The sequence below is a fragment of the Thalassophryne amazonica genome, chromosome 10, assembly GCF_902500255.1.
Source record: "Thalassophryne amazonica chromosome 10, fThaAma1.1, whole genome shotgun sequence".
Taxonomy (NCBI): Eukaryota; Metazoa; Chordata; class Actinopteri; order Batrachoidiformes; family Batrachoididae; genus Thalassophryne; species Thalassophryne amazonica.
Window position 1 is genome coordinate 74,822,513 of NC_047112.1, and position 19,473 is coordinate 74,841,985.

Sequence of the window (19,473 nt, forward strand, 5' to 3'; positions counted from 1 at the left end):
GCAGAAACAGTTGACAGACCGGCTGCAGGGTCTGTAATCGATGTAGAGAAATGATCATTTTCCCAACAAACACCCTCAAAAACAACGGCCGCTCTGAAGAACCGATAAAGGGAATCTTAAACAAAAAGGCTATTGATGTCAGTGGATTGAATCATTTCTTAATGATACCTGAAAAGAACCGTTTCTCGATATCCAACCCTAGTTACTAATCAGCAAAACTTACCATGATGGTATACTATGGCTTTGAGTTCAACATTCAGTCACACAAGCATAAGTGTTGGTTTCTTGTAATGATGTAGCACACTTGCACTGTGTGAGTGACGATAGTTACTGATCACTATAACTGTAAATATGATGACACTGTACTATAGCTCTGAGTTCAACATTCTGTCAAACAAGCATGATAAGTGTTTTTGGTTTGTTTCTTTCTTCTATGATGTAATATACTTGCATTATGTTGTTTACCACACTACCACAGTGCCTGTGTTATTATAAATACTGCATTCTATTTTGTTGTGGGTTCTTAAATGTACCATTTCTCTGCAAAAAAAAATGAGCGATTCTGGAAATATTCAAAGGCCTTGAGCAACCTCTAGATATTGTAGGAGCAATTTTGCACAGTATGTTGATATTAGCCTATACCCAAACACATTTAGGAAGTGAGAGTTGAACATTTAAAAAAAGGGGGAAAAAAAAACTTTTGTCAAAGAAAGGGAAGGGGAAATAAAAAATTAATGCACTCTGCCTCCTACATATGAATGAACAGTACATCAACCAATCACATAACTGCATTAAGAAATGCATAATCGTGAAAATAATTTAATGTCATGATGATGATACTCAGCAAAATTAAACTGGAGCGATCACCAGGCCGGTCGCTAAAACCTGCAAATTCTTGTGCTGCAATGCATTGTGGGAGTTCTGGGTTTTGGGGTTTTTAAATGTGCTACTGGTGTTCAAGTTAGTTTAAAAATGTTGTCAGTGTTGTTGATTTACTGTGTTTTTGTAGTTCACTTGGTTAGTGAGTCAAGTGTCACCATATTGTCACCATAAGTGAAAAATTGTATCATGTTTGATGCCGTCCCTGTGTTGTTTATCTGAAAAATAAGAGCGCCAAAAAGACAAAAGCTCTTGCTTGTCTTTCATTATTTCACACAGCTCACCACAAAATGAATTGTTACACAGCATGAAGATGTTTGAAAAAAAAATGTAAAATTAATCAATAATTATGTTATTTAAATAATTTGTCAATTGGTCGACTTGGCCAAGATATTAGTTTTTTGCAACTTTAAAGACAAATTAAACATAAACTAACAACACCTAAAGCAATTCACTGCTTATACGGGATCGGGCCGCGGGCAACAGCTCCAGTAGGGGACCCCCATACTTCCCTTTCCCGGGCCACATTAACCACCTCTGACTGGGTGATCCCGAGGGCGCTCCAACGCCAGTGTGGAGCTATAATCTCTCCACGGAGTCCTGGGTCTTCCCCGGGGTCTTTTCACAGCTGGACATGCCTGGAACACCTCCGTAGGGGAGGCACCCAGGGGGCATCCTTACCAGATTCCCAAAACCACCTCAGCTGGCTCCTTTCAACATGAAGGAGTATGGCTATACGCCAACCTCTTCACAAACGACGGAGCCTCTCACCTTATCTCTAAGGGAGACACGAGCCACCCTCCTCAGAAAACCCATTTTGACCGCCACACTCCATTGTCCCCTCACTCATGAACAAGACCCCAAGGTACTTGAACTCCTTCACTTGGGGCAAGACCGCATTCCCTACCCAGAGTAGGCAATCCATCAGTTTCCTGCCTGGGTTTGTGCAAACTAGCCGGCAGTTCCAGAAGCGTGTCTTTGAGCCATGAAGTGTGAAAAAAGTTCAGCGGCAGCGGACATTCGCGTGTGTACAGCTTTGATCCACAGAGGAGTGACATATAAAAACAGAAAACCCAATGTGATTGCAAATGGCTGCGTTCTTTTTTTGAACGTTTGAATTGCTAAATCATGTACGAGGCAGTCCTGTGCACGTGTACGTGCACTACGACACATCCAAACACTGAATGCATTCATCCAGAGTGAATTGGCTGGACAGAAGGTGAAGCGTGCGCGCATGTGTCTGATCCCATGAACACAAAACCTGTTTCTGCGTGATCAGAACTGGTAACTGAACCCGTGCACATGTGTGACTGACACACAACCGCAGCGCCGGTGATTAGAAACGCCAGGGTTTTGTGAAAAATCTATATAAAAATTTATATTAAAAAAAAAAAAAACCTCACTTTCCTCCTCAAATTATCATCTTTGGAAAATCTCTCCACCAAGTAAGCACACTAGTCATGTGACTACATCCTTGCAAAATACACATTTTAACCATTTTGACGTATTCACCATCAAAAGCCACAAAAACAATGATTCACATTGTAAAAATATTACGTCCCCCTCACCAAAATTCATATTCCTCACAGCTTGAGGTTTCTGAGCGTTTATCAGAGGCAGGTGAAATCATGCTAATTTCCCCATATTTATGACAATTTCTCTGGGCATATAGCACCAAAAATAAAACTAAATACATCAATATTTTCATAATTCTTTATTTATTTGTTTAGAATATTCAGCTCATTTGACGTTTTATTTCCTAGTAATACTCACTTTAAGGGTTTCTGCTACTTTTCCCCAATTCAGACTGAATGTTAACCTACTCTAAAACTAATCCAGAGAGGGACAGGAAATATCTGATAACTCTTTGAACCTGACTGCATTGCACGTGCATGTTACTAGCATTTAAGGGCTCTGAAATATTTCATGTAAACTATAACTAACTGCATTGTAAATTTCTAAAGATGAGTCATATGCTTGTAACACTGAAAAGGAATGGCTGCTTTGCCACCATTATCACCATGACGTTAATATGGGGAAGTGTATGTGTATATGTGTGGTGGGGAGCTTCAAAGTAGCAAGATTCCAGTATAAGGCATTAAAAAGAAAATACTTCAGTCAGAAGTCAACTGAGGAATATACACTGGCTTGACTTACACTTGGTAAATTCACAAGAAATGTGGACGCACATATGAGATTTTAACCCATTATTACCTGTAGCACTACTCAAACTTGAGGATGTCTTAAATAAACAAGAGCTCCACTCATCAATCTGTACAATCAACTGAAAACTTGAGATGCATCCGAGTCAGCAGTTACTCTTGTCCTCTGACATCTGATGCAACACCTAAGAAAACTGACACGAAGCCAAGCTCAGACTCTGAGCCTCAGAGGCTAAAAACATTAATGCCTTAAAATACCTCACAGCTAGGTCTGGTCAACTGACATACAGCTACATATTCTAATACAAGACTAAGAACCCCACGAGTTGAGTTTACCCATAATGCGATAAGTTTATAATTTAATGATGACTGGACAGCAAGCTAGGTCAAAACAAAAGAGGAATTTCATGGTTGCAGCATGTTAGACTTGTACATGTGCTGATTTTTTTTTATGTTTGTAGACAATTTAAATTATATTTTACCACGTGGCTTTGTTTGTAATATAATAATAATGTTTGTAATATATATAATATTTTCAAGTGAGATGTGTTCAGAGAGATGCTGTGAATCATATTCAGGAAGTATATTCGGATCTGAGGTCACTTTTTTCAGCACAGGAATGAAGTAGCACACTGGAACTCCTGCAGCAGCACTAAAAATTAGGCCAGTTCACACCAGCTGCAGGATGGCTCCTTCTGTTGTGTAGCTAATGTGTGGTCGTTTTCACCCATGGGTTTGTCTGCACTGCTTCTGGAGGTCGCCGACTCACATGCAGCGCTTTCTCCATTCTGCTATTTTACGCAGCCAGGCTATATATGTAAGCTTGTGTGTGTAAAGTGAAAGCTGGAATATGCATCATGGAAGTGCTTTATCTAGAATTTGCCAGAAAGAGGGATAAAAAAAAAAAAAAGCTTTTTTTAAAAAAAAAAACAAACAGCCAATTATAAGGTGTTCATGTCATCTTCTTTCACCTGCTCCCATTAGGGGGGCGCCACAGCGGATCATCGTTTCCAGCTCACCCTGTCCTCTGCATCTTCCTCTGTCACACCAACCACCTGCTTGTCCTCCCTCACCACATCCATAAACTTCCTCTTTGGCCTCCCTCTTCTCCTGCCTGGTTGCTCCATCCTCAGCATCTTCTCCCTATATACCCTGAGTCCCTCCTCTGCACATGTCCTAAACCATCACAATCTCACCTCTCTGACTTTGTCTCCAAACCCTCCACTGGAGGTGTCCCTCTGTGTGAATGGGTGAATGTGAGGCATAATTGTGAAGCGCTTTGAGCTTCTGATGCTATATAAATGCAGTCCATTTACAACTAAGAAAACAGTAAATTGTTCTCCTGCTGAACAAGATTACATTTCACTCACTAACCACTGTTGCACTTTCTAAAGCAGCCACCATATTATACAAAGGTTTTAATCTACACATGATTTAAACACTTCAGAATAAACACATTTTAAGGGGAGAGCTTTTCTGCAGCGAAAGTCAAGCAGCACTTGCTCGGCCTTTGCAGGTGCAAAGATTTGCACCTGCGTGATGCTCCCACAGATGTTGAGTGGCACTGGCGTTGCTGACAGTGCTCGGGATGGATGTGGACTCTTACATTATTGTTTCAAAGAGGCTGTGAAAAGTCCCCATATTTTAGGCAGAAAAAGCACTGTAAATAATAAAAAAAAAAATTATTATAATGAAGAATAAATAGTAAGTAAGCGTGCTGCCTCCATAGCCAAACGACACCATGATCCTTTGGAAGCGCTCAGATATAAATTCAATTTAATCCAAAATGAAGGGTATCAGTTAAAGCTCACCAACCCAGGACATAAGATCACTCTCAACAACAGTAAACAGAAGCAACTGATCAGTGAAGCTGCAGATTATAATTAACAGTCTAATATGACCCCCCCCCCCTTTATTTATTTAATTCTCATCAGATCTGCATTGATCTCATATATAGTCTTTTAGCAGCCCAATTGATAGAAATCTGTCTGTCGTAGCGACGGAGAACTTTAAACCATGCAGAAATGACTGTAGGTAATCTGTAGTAAATCCTGTTTTACTGTATCAACAATTAGTTCACTACGTCAGTGGTGCTCCAACGTGATCATCAGGGACCCCCTGCTCTGAGCATTTTTCATCTCTCCATGTTCTACCAAAAACTTATTAAAACTGTCAGGTGGGTCATCCACCAAGAAGGATGGTAGACACCAGAAATAGGCTCTTCTGAAATCCCTGAGTGGGGTCAAATAGAAAGAAAACACAACAAATAGGCATCACATGATATCTATTTGGGATAACCCCATCTTCTGGCTCTACTTCCACCCTGCTCAACAAAATGGGCATTTCTCATTGAACAATCAGGATAGCTGATTCTCTGCAAATACAAGACAGATAATTCTAAAAACATACTTCTGAGATTGCATTTACAAGTTGGTGGTATGGCAACGGGAGGTCAACTGGATGTTCCATAGTTTTCAATGACAGGATGAAAAAAATTTCATCACTGCTGGCTGTGACTGGACACACTGTGATGGTACACACCATTGGATGTTAAAAAATCTCAAACTTTATGCACTTGCCTCAGTGACAAGGACTCAACAAAACTACAGACTATTACCAATATAATACTGCTACGTCCAGATTCAGCATGACATTTGTAAAATAGTCATTCATGCAGCTTAATTTCCTTTAGAACATGTACCAAGGGTACAATTTATACCCCATTCCTAGAGAAAACGTAATCTCATAGACGTCAATTAATCAATCAGGTACAGAAAATGTACCCAGCAAGGTTCCCTAAGGGGTCTCAAACACCAATAACTCAAAGCAGACTTTGTTATTTCTTATGTGTCTAAGGGCCCATCGACACAGAGACAGGTTTAAGTGTATTAACAAAAGTTTTATGTCATATTGGCATTTCATCCACACAGAACCAGCGTTTCTGGAGCCCGAAAACACTACTCATTCAAAACTGGTACCAGAGTGGATAAATTTCAAATGCCACCTCTGCATTTTTGTGTGTAAAACCAATACAGAACTTTTGTGAAATGATGATGTCATAGCCCCACCACTCTAACCTCAGCCTTAAACCCGGCCGCATGACGTCACGTCTTTCTCTTTTCAGGTGACAGAAGAGGTGATGGTCTAGTGGTTAAGCCTTGGGCTTTAGACCAGAGGATCCTCGCTTCAAATCCCAGCCTGACCAGAAAATCACTGAGGGCCCTTGGGCAAGGTCCTTATCCCCTAGTTGCTCCCGGGTGTGTAGCGGGTGCCTAACATGGCAGCAGCCTGACATCAGGTGAATGTGAGGCACTGATGTGTAAAGCACTGATGCAGATGTTAAAGTGCTATATAAATGCAGTCCATTTTACCATTTTAGGTGTCTCAGATACTTTGCCTGAAATGGGTCCATTTTATCGGCGTATTTGGATTGACAATTCCCAGGTAATATTCTCTTGCAGTTTAGTTGATTTAGTTTAGTTTAGTAGTTTACTTTAGTTGATCCAGTGTCAGTCAAAGCAGAAGTCTGACTTCGCATACACTTGTTCTACATCTTTTTTGTGGGTGCATTACAGCACAACATACAGGCCTGGCATATACAATACAGCATTTTTGGTCGTTTTCAATGGCCGACTGATTCCGTTTTCTTTTTCTCTCTGTCCGAGATGCAGCTGGATCCACGTGCTGGATTGGATGATTTCTGTGGGAGAAGCAGGACGAACTCTGCTGTAGGAACAGATCCAACGAGTGGATCGATGGTACAAGTGGTACAGAGGAGGGTTTTATTAAAAGACGACCTGAAAGTTCAGCTACAATTTGCCAGAAGGTACATCTGAGATTCTGAGATGCAAGCCTATATTTAATGATTTGGTGAAAGAAAACCTTTCTCTGTACCACTTCATCAATGAAGCTGTAAAACTGGGGATACAAATGCAAAAGATGCAATGTGCACAATTTCTCCAATCACAGCCACAGAAGCCTGTAACCTCTTCTGGGGTGTTTGTGTGTCCTGGCAGCTTTCTTCACTCTTCTCTGTCTTGCACAGTCAGTTTTTGAGAACTGTCTACTCCAACAGATTTACCATAGAGCGCCATACTGTTTGTATTTCTTCATAAGTAATGTGAATCAATCCAAGACACATTCACTGACTTGGAAATGTTTATGTAACCGTCCCATGACTTGCCTGTACAAAACTGATTATTTACAGGTATTATACCAAAGGGGCTGATTACTTATTACTTATCAAGCTGTAGAGATTTACTTTCAGTTTGAGTCAAGGAAGATAATTTTAGAAGTTTTTACATTGAAAGCCTGATTTACTTTTTGTATTTGAAATGCCATAAACAAATTAAAATGCGTGAAATACCAAAGGGCTGAATACTTTGCAAGGCACTGTATATGGAAAGCAGAGCTGCCAACAAATGACTATTGTGATAGTCAACTAGTCAATGATTATTTTTGCCATTAGTCAACTAGTCGGATCTTAGGTAAATCGCAGCTTATTGCATTTTATCGATATTGATACCATTATCGATTCCCTTATCGATACCTCCTGTGAATTTCTGTAACCTGTAAAGCCTACTTGTAGTAGGCTTTACAGGTTTTCTATGCCAACAACGTTTTATTGCGTCTTAAAGTAAATAATATGAAATTGGTCACTGGATCCTTGATCTCTGGACATAAATAAACTCTACATGGTGGATCCCTTGATCTCTGGACATAGATAGAAAAAATCTGTAGTTTTTGTCAAAAGCATTTCCTTTCAGATATTAATGGCATGGATGTCACTCCATACATCTGAGCTGAACTCAGCTGGCTGCTGGAGTCTGCAGGTCTATAGCCATACAGTCTTGGGCCGCTGCACGTCAGCCAGGACGTCTCATTTTGGGAGGAAAAAAATAAATAAATTTTGATCAATTGCAGTTTATTGTTTGTATTACAATGTTTGGAAAGAGGTGTTATTTGATTTAAACGGTGATTCACTTTGAAGTTATTAACTCCGAGCGGACTCTATATTTCTAACTTGACTCTGCGGCACAGTGTTTAGAGCAACGGAATGGAGGATGATTCTCATTTCGTTCTCACGCTGGACAGCAACCACCGAGGCAGACAACTGGTCCATGTCAAGTGAAAGGTGACTAAATAAATACAATAAAATAAAAACCTGTCATCACTCTGCTTTTGGTGAGTGCCCTGTGTAAACTGAATCAGTAAAAGAGCAGCAGAAGAGCCAGTCCTGTGTAAAACTACTGTAATCCAGTGTTGGGCAGGTGGGTACATACAAACAGTATGTGTAAACTGGCTGATATGCAACTGTTATTATAATAGATACAATTACATGTATCGCATCTATATCAGTGCAGGAGGTAAAACAAAAACTCAAATACCAGAAGCAACATTATGACCTGATTATAATGTACTTTTTGTACATTATATATATATATATATATATATATATATATAAAATGTACTGATTATAATGGTGTTACTTAACACCAACAACAAGAAAACCTTTCAGTCTCACAACAAAAGAAAAAATTAAGACCTAAACACAGATACATCTTTGAAATGTATCAATGCTAATGCGGCAGAATCAGTGGATCTGGAGTCATGCTCGTCTTGCTACATCACTCTCAAAAGTTTTTTGTTTGTTTTTGTCCTGTTTCACAAGTGGGATTTCTCCTCAGGGATCTGCACTGGTCATTATGAAATGCAAAGAGACATGTACCAATCAACAGACAAGGGTGACAATGTCTGCTCTCAAAGGAAGACACCTGCTCTGCAAAATTGAGGACATACACGCTGACGTTCTTCCTCAACGCCTCAAACACAAGTGTCTGCACCCGAGTTGGAAGCCCCTTTGCATAAACAAGACTACCGTTCGCTGCAGCCAATGCAAAGAACAAAACCCGTCGCAATCGGTGCGAGGGTTCATATTCAGACGTATGTCAACGAACGCGTGACAACTCTGTTAAAGTCACAAAAATGCGTTGACCTCAGCTGAAAATGGGCCGCAGGCGTTACACAGCATGCCATTAAAACTGACTCTACGACAGTTCAAATCTACACCTTTTACATTTAAGTGGTAGATTCGATTACAACTGCAGAAACATCAATGGAGTGAGACACACAAAAGCCGGCGCTTAGTTATTTTCGGTTTAGGGTAGCTGATGGATACTAATCCGTCGTGGACAGACAGACACATTCCGAGCGAGGTACAGCCCTCCTCCATTACGCCTCCATAAAAAGCCTTTTCACGGTTGAGCTAATCTGACAAAGTTGAGAAATCAATGGCTCACGCAGCAATAATCATAAGCATCCATTGTCAATAACAACACCCGGCTTAGCACTGCCCAGTAGTTAAACCGGTTATGGCCATCATGAACTTTATTGCTCCAACTTTATCCTAAAAAATGGTCGCTACCTCTAACCAACTAACCCGTCAACAACAACAAGCTATCTCATGCTAACTTGCATCGCCAACAACAACCTGTCCATCTGTCCGGCTACGAAACCAACGGCTAACCAACGTCAGCTAACAACCAACTGAGCTTTTCGGTAGCTTTAGAGAAAGTGTTTAAAGTCATTCGGCGTTGGAATACAGATGCTGGTTGCAAAAAAAGACAGCAACGGTGATGATATTTAGAGAGGATGTCTGTACACGTCCACATAGCGATACACGACAGACAATGAAACCGACCCGTCTCAGCGAGAACCTAGCATTAGCAGGCTAACTTAGCCCGCTAGCGCTAACTCCCCGGATAGTCGCCTGCTCTAGCAGACACACGGGGGCTAAATTTATTCACAACTAATCAGGGGTTAATTATATATACACATATGACACTTTTGTCTCAAGCTCTCTGGGCACAGCGCAGCTTAATAAAAAAAAACAAAAAACAATCATCTGTGTTTAGTTCAACACGAAAGCATCCCGAACCAAGTTTGACTGACGAAGTTTAGTTTCGAATTCTCGGACTTTCTGAGGCGGTTTGTTCTTCTTGGCTGCCTGTATGTGTGTGTGTGTGTGTGTGTGTGTGTGTGTGTTTAGCCGCCTCGCACATTAGCTCAGCTCAAGCTATGCTAACTAGCTCCACTTGCGTTAGCGTAGCTAACGTCAAGACACAAACTTCCCTTTCGTCGTCACAATTTAATTGAAAAATAATACATGTGATTAGTTGAGGTGATATTGGAAGAAATTAACTTACGGAGTCTAAGAGGAGCTTAACCCAGTTTTCCCCCAGACAAAGCTCAATTGTTTGATGTTCGTATTTAGCTGGCTTCCGTATAAAAAATAAAAATAAAAAAAATAAAAATCCCGGGGATCCCCTCTCTTCTGTCCGCTGCCACTCCGGTTGCCAGATAATGTAATGAGCCACCACAGGCGGCGTCATGCTGCGTTCACACACACCTCGGAAACACAGAGATTTCGACTGGTGACAGAAAAAAGTACTACATGGTAAGAATTTGAACATGTGTGTGAGCACACATTAACTTCAATAGTAAATAATAATAATAATTTTCACAAAGTTTTGTGAAGACATTATCCTTGATTATGAAATCTTCTTTGAAATGAGAAGATATGCTGGCCTGAGAGGCCACGAGCTGAGCCTCGAGGTAGAAAGGTCAAGTCTGAAAGAATTTCTTTAGTAATAGAGTGACTGTATTGTGGAATAGTTTGCCAAACGAAGTAGTTCTCTCACAAAGTCTTAATGCGTTCAAAATAAACTATGATTTGCACTATAGTAACACCACCAGGTTATAATAATGGTTTTTAATGTATTTTATTATTGTTATCATGTGTCATTATATACACTTTTTTACACAATAAAATTAATTCTGAATTATGAGTTAGTGACGGAGCAGATGAATAACATAACAGTGAAGAACATTTATTTTGGAAAACACTAAGCTGTCCTATCTGCTGAAATGGTTTTGCTGCAAAATCAATGCAAAGGAGGGAGAAGGAGCATCACTCATCTCATCCAACAGGGTTCATGAAAAGTGGCCACAAAATCCACCACACTGGTTCATCACTCAGTCCAAGTCCATTGTCCTGCACGCTAGCAAAACAGGCTGTTGGAATTGGTTTTGTGTGTGTGTGTGTGTGTGTGTGTGTGTGTGTGTGTGTGTGTGTGTGTGTGTGTGTGTGTGTGTGTGTGTGTGTGTGTGTGTGTGTGTGTGTGTGTGTGTGTGTGTGTGTGTGTGTGTGTTTGGGGTGGGGTGGGTTACTAAACTTGGTGGGAGTATTACTTTTGCAAAATGATTAACTTTTGGAGAGAATGGGACAAAGGTCAAGGTCAACAAAACATGGCACGAAAAACATATTTCTGCTGTATCTCCACAACCACTGGGGTTCGAGAGATGATCTTAAGTTTACAGTGCCTTGCAAAAGTATTCAGCCCCTTGCTATTTTTCACACATTTTAATTTATTTATGCAATTTCAAATACAAAAAGTAAATCGGACTTCTCAATATAAAAAATTCTAAAATGATCTTCCTTAAGTTCAAACTCAAAGCAAATCTCTACAACTTGATATAAATTAATTAAAAATATAAAAGTCAAGATGATGGGTTGCATAAGTAATGGGCCCCTTTGGTATAATACAACCCCTGGCAAAAATTATGGAATCACCGGCCTCGGAGGATGTTCATTCAGTTGTTTAATTTTGTAGAAAAAAAGCAGATCACAGACATGACACAAAACTAAAGTCATTCAAATGGCAACTTTCTGGCTTTAAGAAACACTATAAGAAATCAAGAAAAAAAGATTGTGGCAGTCAGTAACGGTTACTTTTTTAGACCAAGCAGAGGAAAAAAATATGGAATCACTCAATTCTGAGGAAAAAATTATGGAATCACCCTGTAAATTTTCATCCCCAAAACTAACACCTGCATCATATCAGATCTGCTCGTTAGTCTGCATCTAAAAAGGAGTGAACACACCTTGGAGAGCTGTTGCACCAAGTGGACTGACATGAATCATGGCTCCAACACGAGAGATGTTAATTGAAACAAAGGAGAGGATTATCAAACTCTTAAAAGAGAGTAAATCATCACACAATGTTGCAAAAGATGTTGGTTGTTCACAGTCAGCTGTGTCTAAACTCTGGACCAAATACAAACATGGGAAGGTTGTTAAAGGCAAACATACTGGTAGACCAAGGAAGACATCAAAGCGTCAAGACAGAAAACTTAAAGCAATATGTCTCAAAAATCGAAAAATATACAACAAAACAAATGAGGAACGAATGGGAGGAAACTGGAGTCAACGTCTGTGACCGAACTGTAAGAAACCGCCTAAAGGAAATGGGATTTACATACAGAAAAGCTAAACGAAAGGCATCATTAACACCTAAACAGAAAAAAACAAGGTTACAGTGGGCTAAGGAAAAGTAATTGTGGACTGTGGATGACTGGATGAAAGTCATATTCAGTGATGAATCTCGAATCTGCATTGGGCAAGGTGATGATGCTGGAACTTTTGTTTGGTGCCGTTCCAATGAGATTTATAAAGATAACTGCCTGAAGAGAACATGTAAATTTCCACAGTCATTGATGATATGGGGCTGCATGTCAGGTAAAGGCACTGGGGAGATGGCTGTCATTACATCATCAATAAATGCACAAGTTTATGTTGATATTTTGGACAATTGAAAGGATGTTTGGGGATGATGAAATCATTTTTCAAGATGATAATGCATCTTGCCATAGAGCAAAAACTGCAAAAACATTCCCTGCAAAAGACACATAGGGTCAATGTCATGGCATAGGGTCAATGTCAATGAGCAGATCTGATTTGATGCAGGTGTTAATTTGGGGGATGAAAATTTACAGGGTGATTCCATAATTTTTTCCTCAGAATTGAGTGATTCCATATTTTTTTCCATTGCTTGATCTAAAAAAGTAACCATTATTGACTGCCACAATCTTTTTTTTCTTGATTTCTTATAGTGTTTCTTAAAACCAGAAAGTTGCCATTTGAAATGACTTTAGTTTTGTGTCATGTCTGTGATCTGCTTTTTTTCTACAAAATTAAACAACTGAATGAACATCCTCCGAGGCCGGTGATTCCATAATTTTTGCCAGGGGTTGTACCTGTAAATAATCAGTTTTCTTCAGACAAGTCATGGGATGGATACATGAACATTTACAAGTCAGTGAATAAGTCTTGGACTTTATTTACATCAGTTATGAAGAAATACAAACAGTATGACACTCAATAAGGGCAGCACGGTGGCTTAGTGGTTAGCACTGTTGCCTCACAGCGAGAAGGTCGTGGGTTCAATTCCCGTGGCCTTTCTGTGTGGAGTTTGCATGTTCTCCCCGTGTTTGCGTGGGTTTCCTCCGGGTGCTCCGGTTTCCTCCCACATCCAAAGACATGTGGGTTAGGTGGACTGGACTCTTTAAAATTGTCCGTAGGTGTGTGTGTGGGTGTGTCTGCGTTTGTCTATTTGTGGCCCTGCGACAGACTGGCGTCCTGTCCTGGGTGTACCCCGCCTCACACTCTATGACTGCTGGGATAGGCTCCAGCCCCCCGCGACCTTTAATTGGACTAAGCGGTAGAAGATGAATGAATGAATGACACTCAATGGTATATCTGTGTGGAGTAGTCAGTTCTCAAAAACTGAGTGACTGTGCAAGAAGAAGAGTGAGGAAAGCCACCAAGACACCCAGACATCCCAGAAGAAGTTATAGGCTTCTGTGGTTGTGACTGGAGAAATCCTGCACAGTGCATGTTTTGCATTTTGCATCCCCAGTTATACAGCTTCATGATGAAGTGTTTAGTGGAGGATTTTCTTTCACCAAAACATCAAATCTAGGCTTGCATCTCAGATGTACCTTCTGGGAATTGTAGCTGAACATTCATGTCTCTTTGAGGACTGTCTACTCCTCACAGAACAGGAATACACATCAACAGTGCAGTAGACTGGAACACATCAATGAAGCCGAAACACTCTGAGAACAGGAATCAGCTTATAGTCATAGCAGGGGTACACATTGCTGGGACAGCTTTATATGCACAGAATACACATTGCTCACCCATGCAGGGCCGAGACAGGAAACAGCTTATATTCATAGAATACACATTGCCAAGACAGGAGAACCCAGTACGCACACCTCAGTATGGTGAATTATGTCCACAATGTGCATTACGTGTTGAATATCCGCTACAATACTGGCTGTTAGTTAAAGACATACTTTTATATTCATTGATCATTTTTTACCAGAAAGATTATTGTAACTAAGTTACCTTGTATTTTGTTTAGGAATTTCTCTTTCAGTTCAGAAAATCATAGATACATAACCAGACATGATGTGGTGGGAAACTTTACGCTACCTGTAGCCAGGACTAATGCCATAAAGAACACTGTCATATTTAAGGGTATGAGGAAATGGAATTTGTTACCGGTATGCATTAAACTCACTTCAAATGAATGTTTTTCTTTAAGGAACTTCTAAAGCGGCATCTGTTGACATAGCGAGCAATCTGGGTTTAACTTTTGATCATTTATAGACATGTTTTTTGTGTATATAGACTGACCAGGTGTGATGATTACTTTGATTGGAATTTGATTGATTGTTTTAAATTTTTCTCTTTTATTTTTGAATGCATTTCTGATTATCTTATATTGTGTTTGTTGACTTGTGTGGACCCCAGGAAGAGCTCTGCTGCAGCTAATGGGGAGCCAAATAAATAAACAGATACATGCATTTATATATATATATATATATATATATATATATATATATATATATATATATATATATATATATAAGGCACTGTGTATATGCTGTCCCAACAGACCCACATTAAACCACAGGATCCTGAATGCACATTATGTTTAACTTGATTGTTGATCTCTTGCACAGAAGCAGTCAAGGCGTTTGGCAGCTGTACCCAAGACTGAACAGCCATGTTTTAGGATTCACATTGTTCAGCCCACATGAGGAGAGGGCTGAAAAGGATGCCCTAACCATAGTCTGGTTCAGCTATCCACTTTGGATATCTATGAAGGGAAAGATTACTAACTAGTGGTCAGAAAACAGAGTAACAAATTTACACCTGGTGTTCACATGTTCCCTCCAGCTTCCAGGTGGGCCCCAGATACAAATCAGAAGAAACAGCATCCAAGGCCAAAAAAGGGGCGGAGCTGAAGGTGGCAGGTACCTTGCCACTGGTGGCACTTATTCATGAGATGGAATATTTTGCCACCTGCTTGCTGCACTGCTTTGGTGAACTTTAGGATAAGGGATCAGGTACATCTGCATTCGTGTTTGGTATAGATCTAATGCCATCAGTTTGGAGCAGGGTTCCTGGGAAGTGACAGACGGCCCGATTAAGTTGCGCAAGCTTGTCGGTGACCCGGTTGGGTTCCCAATGATTTCTATTGGTGTCAACATGTTGAGCAGTCCAAAATGTTGTTCCCGATCACCCCAATGATCGCGACACTCCAGATGGTGGGCTGCGTGCTGCAGGATGACCATGTATGTTTGTAGGTGGTTTGCAGCGGACTTGGTGATTATCACGTGAGTTTGCCATTTTGCAGCTTTTTCTCTCGGACAGCCAACTGCAACCTAATGGGACGCATGCAGATGGGATTTTAGGCATGTTAAACAAACTAGAAACATGAAATTGTCTGGTCACCTGCAAGGTAGAGGAAATACAACAAAACTGGACCTACTCTCTCAGGACACCAGAAGACGAGTTGAAAGAAAAGGACTCCATCATCATGTGTGCACATCACTAGTGCTTATGTGTCCTAAAAATAAATGGTGCACAGCAGAACATGGAGGGAATTGCTTCTTTTGGAGGAAAGCAGTGACGACAGACTATAGGAAAAGCGCTTCACTCGTTTTCTGCTGTGCACCTTTTATTTTTAGCATGCATGAGCACCACGAGCAACAGCTACGCGTATATGCACACCTGGTTATAGTTGATGAGTCCGCAGCCAATTTTGACCTAATCAGTACCACCTAAGGTGAGTAAACATGTACAATCCAGCATCTCTATAACATTATACCAAAACTGTACAACCTTCCCAGTGTGGTATCAAGGTAGGATTACATGGGGAATAAAATGTAAAAATACTCTAATCATGTTGAAAAGTTTACCACATTATTTGTTTGATTAAAAGGGATATAAAAAAGTATAGATTGCAATATCTGTGACCAAATGTTTGGGAGTTATGTGGTAAAACAGTGAAAATGGTCAAAAAAAAAAAAAAAAAAAAAAAAAAAGCCAGTCTCAGTTTGCATATAGGGTCCAATAAAAAAGTTCACCAACTTTGGTACAAGGTGATGCAAATTGCTAGATGAGCCATCGAAACTAAAACCTGAATAGCTTGACAGTTTTAATGTTTGGTCTCCAAATAATGGGCAAACAAGGTCCACTCGAATCTGTCCATATGTTACCATGTAATGTGATAACAAACGTAACAGATGGTGCAAGGTATTCCTTTATAAAGTCATGCTATCAAAAAAAAATAATTTGCATTATGTTTCACAAAACATGACACATCAGACCTATTTCTGGTGGGAGCTGGACTCCACCAGGGCCACCCCTTGTCACCAATCCTGTTTGTGATGTTCATGGACAGGATTTTAAGGTGCAATCAGGGACTGGAGGGTGTCCAGTTTGGTGTCCTCAGTGTTGCATCTCTGCTTTTTGCAGATGATCCTGGTAGATGGCAGCAGGGTTTTTTTTTTTTAATCAAGAATGTCTGTACTTTTTTCCATTCATCCTTCATGTCTGTACTTTTTTCCATTCATCCTTCAATTATATGAAGTTTTCCAGTGTCGTCTGCTGAAAAACGGCCCCACACCATGTTCCCACCTCTAAACTTCACTGTTGGTATGTTCTTTTGGGGATGATGTGCCGTGCAATTTGACCTACAAACATGGTGTGTATTATGGCATCCAAAGAATTCAATTTTGGTCTCATCTGACCAGACTATATTCTCCCAATATTTCACAAGCTTGTCTAAATGTTGTGTGGCAAACTTTAAACAAGTTTCAACATGTTTTTTCTTCAGCAATGGAGTCTTGCGTGGTGAATGTGTATACAGGCCATGGCGGATGAGTGCACTGCTTATTTTCTTTTAATTAATTGTTCAGTCACTCTCCACAAATGGTGCCTGGCTCTTGGACAACTCTTCTGATAATTCTTTTCACTCCTCTGTCAAAAATCTTGTGAGGAGAACCTGGTCATGGCCCGCTTATGGTGAAGTGATGTTCTTTCCACTTCTGGATTATCGTCTCAACAGTGCTCACTAGAACATTCAGAAGTTTAGTCATCCTTCTCTAACAAGTGCCATCAGTATGTTTTGCAACAAGTTTGTGAAGATCTTGAGAGAGCTCTTTGCTTTTACCCATCATGAGATGTTTCTTGTGTGACAACTTGGTAATGAGATGCCTTTTTACAGGCCTTAAGTTAAGACTGAACCAGCTCATATTAATTTGCACTGACAAGGGGCAGGATTGCTTTCTAAGTATTGATAGAGTTCAGTTGGCGTCTTGGCTTTCCATGCCTTTTTGCACCTCCCTTTCATCAGGTGTTCTATACTTTTTCCCTGTGTCATTTCACATTATTACACAATTTAATTTATGGACATCTATAGTTTGCTTTGTATGTGTGGATGACTCAGGTTGTTACAGACATCTGGTGAAGATGTGTGCACTAATACTGCAGGCTTTTTCCTTTATAAATCACTTTGTGTGGGTAAAACGCATATCCATATTTTTGTGTATGCCTCTCTTTAACTTTAGTCTTCTACTGCCTACACTCAAGGGTGGGATGAAACAGCCTATCCGCAGAGCAAGGAACACAATGGTAGAAAGGTTTAGCTTTTTTTCCTCATCATGATCCACATTTCACTGCTGCTAACACCTTCTGTCCATCGGAAGATAGGGCAAATAACATTTAATGCAGGCCTGGATGTTCATAACAAATGAAAATAAATAAATAAAAAAAAAAAAAAACCCTGTGTACCACTAAAAATGTCATAACGATATATGAAAAATTGTTGCGTTCTAGGCGGTTCAAACACAGACATATCTCCCAAGTCCCTGGAAATCAGTAATACAAAGTGTCGGGGATCACCAAACTACACTTTTCTGCTAAATATGAATGAAATTTGCCAACTGCTTCTTAAGATATCACAGTAACAAGCAAAAATGGATGGACGATTATGCTAATCACTATATCCCCCGTATTTCATACCAGGGGGATAATAATTACAGAAAAGACTTTCAGCTTTCATAAAATAAGTGATTTTTCTTCGTGTTGGAAGCTGAGAAACACACCCGGAACAAACACCAAGGAACATCTTTAAAAATGCTGTGGTTATTCACAAGCAATTTCTGCAATAAGGAATTAAAAGTGTTTCCACTTTTCAACACTTTACAAAATGTCTTAAGTTGAAAAGTTTTTGTCAGGCTTATCTGAGAGAAAGAACGCCAACAGGTTAGATGAAAAAACTTTATTTACTATGTGTGCTGCCAACAGGTGCTTCAAATGATGCAAACTTAATTATCCAAAAAAAAAAAAAAAAAAAAAAAATTATATATATATATATATATATATAACAATAAAAACAGCAATATTCTTCCTGTTCACTGGCTGGGGATTTGTTTAGAATGGAAATAGACATTAACAGTGTTGGGTTCGGACAGAAATATGTGGTTTGAATCGCACTCTAATGAACACATTTGAGATGTCGAACCAACGCAAATGCAAAGCATAATATTCCAATGTCAGATTTGATTTCTGAGGAAGCTTCACAATGCCGTCCGTCACTGAGTTTGGTTTGACTGTGGTATATTTTGGGGGGGTGCTCATTACATTTTATGAAAGTGTTGTTACTCATGTACTAATCTACGTATCTTACTTATTAAAGTATGAGGAAAAGACAACATTCTTCTTGAAAAGACAAGAAGAGTAGCTGTGGTAGTCTTGGCTTCTTTCGACAGCCACATCATGGGGTCTGATTACAGATTGTACGGGTCTGCCGGGTTTAAATCAGTCCAACATGGTGGCAGCAGAACGAAGCCATGGGGGAATTTGTTGCTATGGGGCGTTGTACTGAGCTTTACCTCTTGGTACTACATTCTCTTTGATGGAATACTGGTGGCCAGATAATTTTTTTTTATTACTGTGGACTATAGTTAATTTTGAACCTCGATGTATCTATTGCTGGAGCGATGTGTGTACGTTCTGAACGTTCATTTCTGAATATACCCACATCTAACACAGCAGTCTCTAATCTTCCTCCTGGAGGTCACCTGCCCTGCATATTTTCCCATCCACTATACCCAGCTTGTTAACAAAGTCATGACTTTCAACACTTGACTGGTTAAATAACTTGTTATATGGGTATAGAGTTGGTCAGGAAGAGAACTTTGTAGCTCAAGTGCTTTTTCAAATGCAGGATTG

The 19,473-nt window shown here is 39.9% G+C and overlaps 1 protein-coding gene across 6 annotated transcripts in view; it reads right to left on the reverse strand.

Annotated features, from left to right (window-relative positions):
- The window catches only part of gatad2ab (GATA zinc finger domain containing 2Ab), a 122,898-nt gene extending 112,463 nt beyond the window's left edge, over window positions 1–10,435 (reverse strand). For 4 of the 6 annotated variants that reach the window (XR_004563136.1, XR_004563135.1, XR_004563134.1 and 1 more), the window contains exon 1: window positions 10,247–10,432. The gene's annotated coding sequence lies outside the window, so the exon portion shown is untranslated. Of the gene's footprint in view, window positions 1–10,246 lie in introns of all 6 variants that reach the window. The other 2 variants (XM_034180285.1, XM_034180284.1) reach the window with 2 other exon arrangements.
- Between the last annotated feature and the right edge of the window lie 9,038 nt (window positions 10,436–19,473).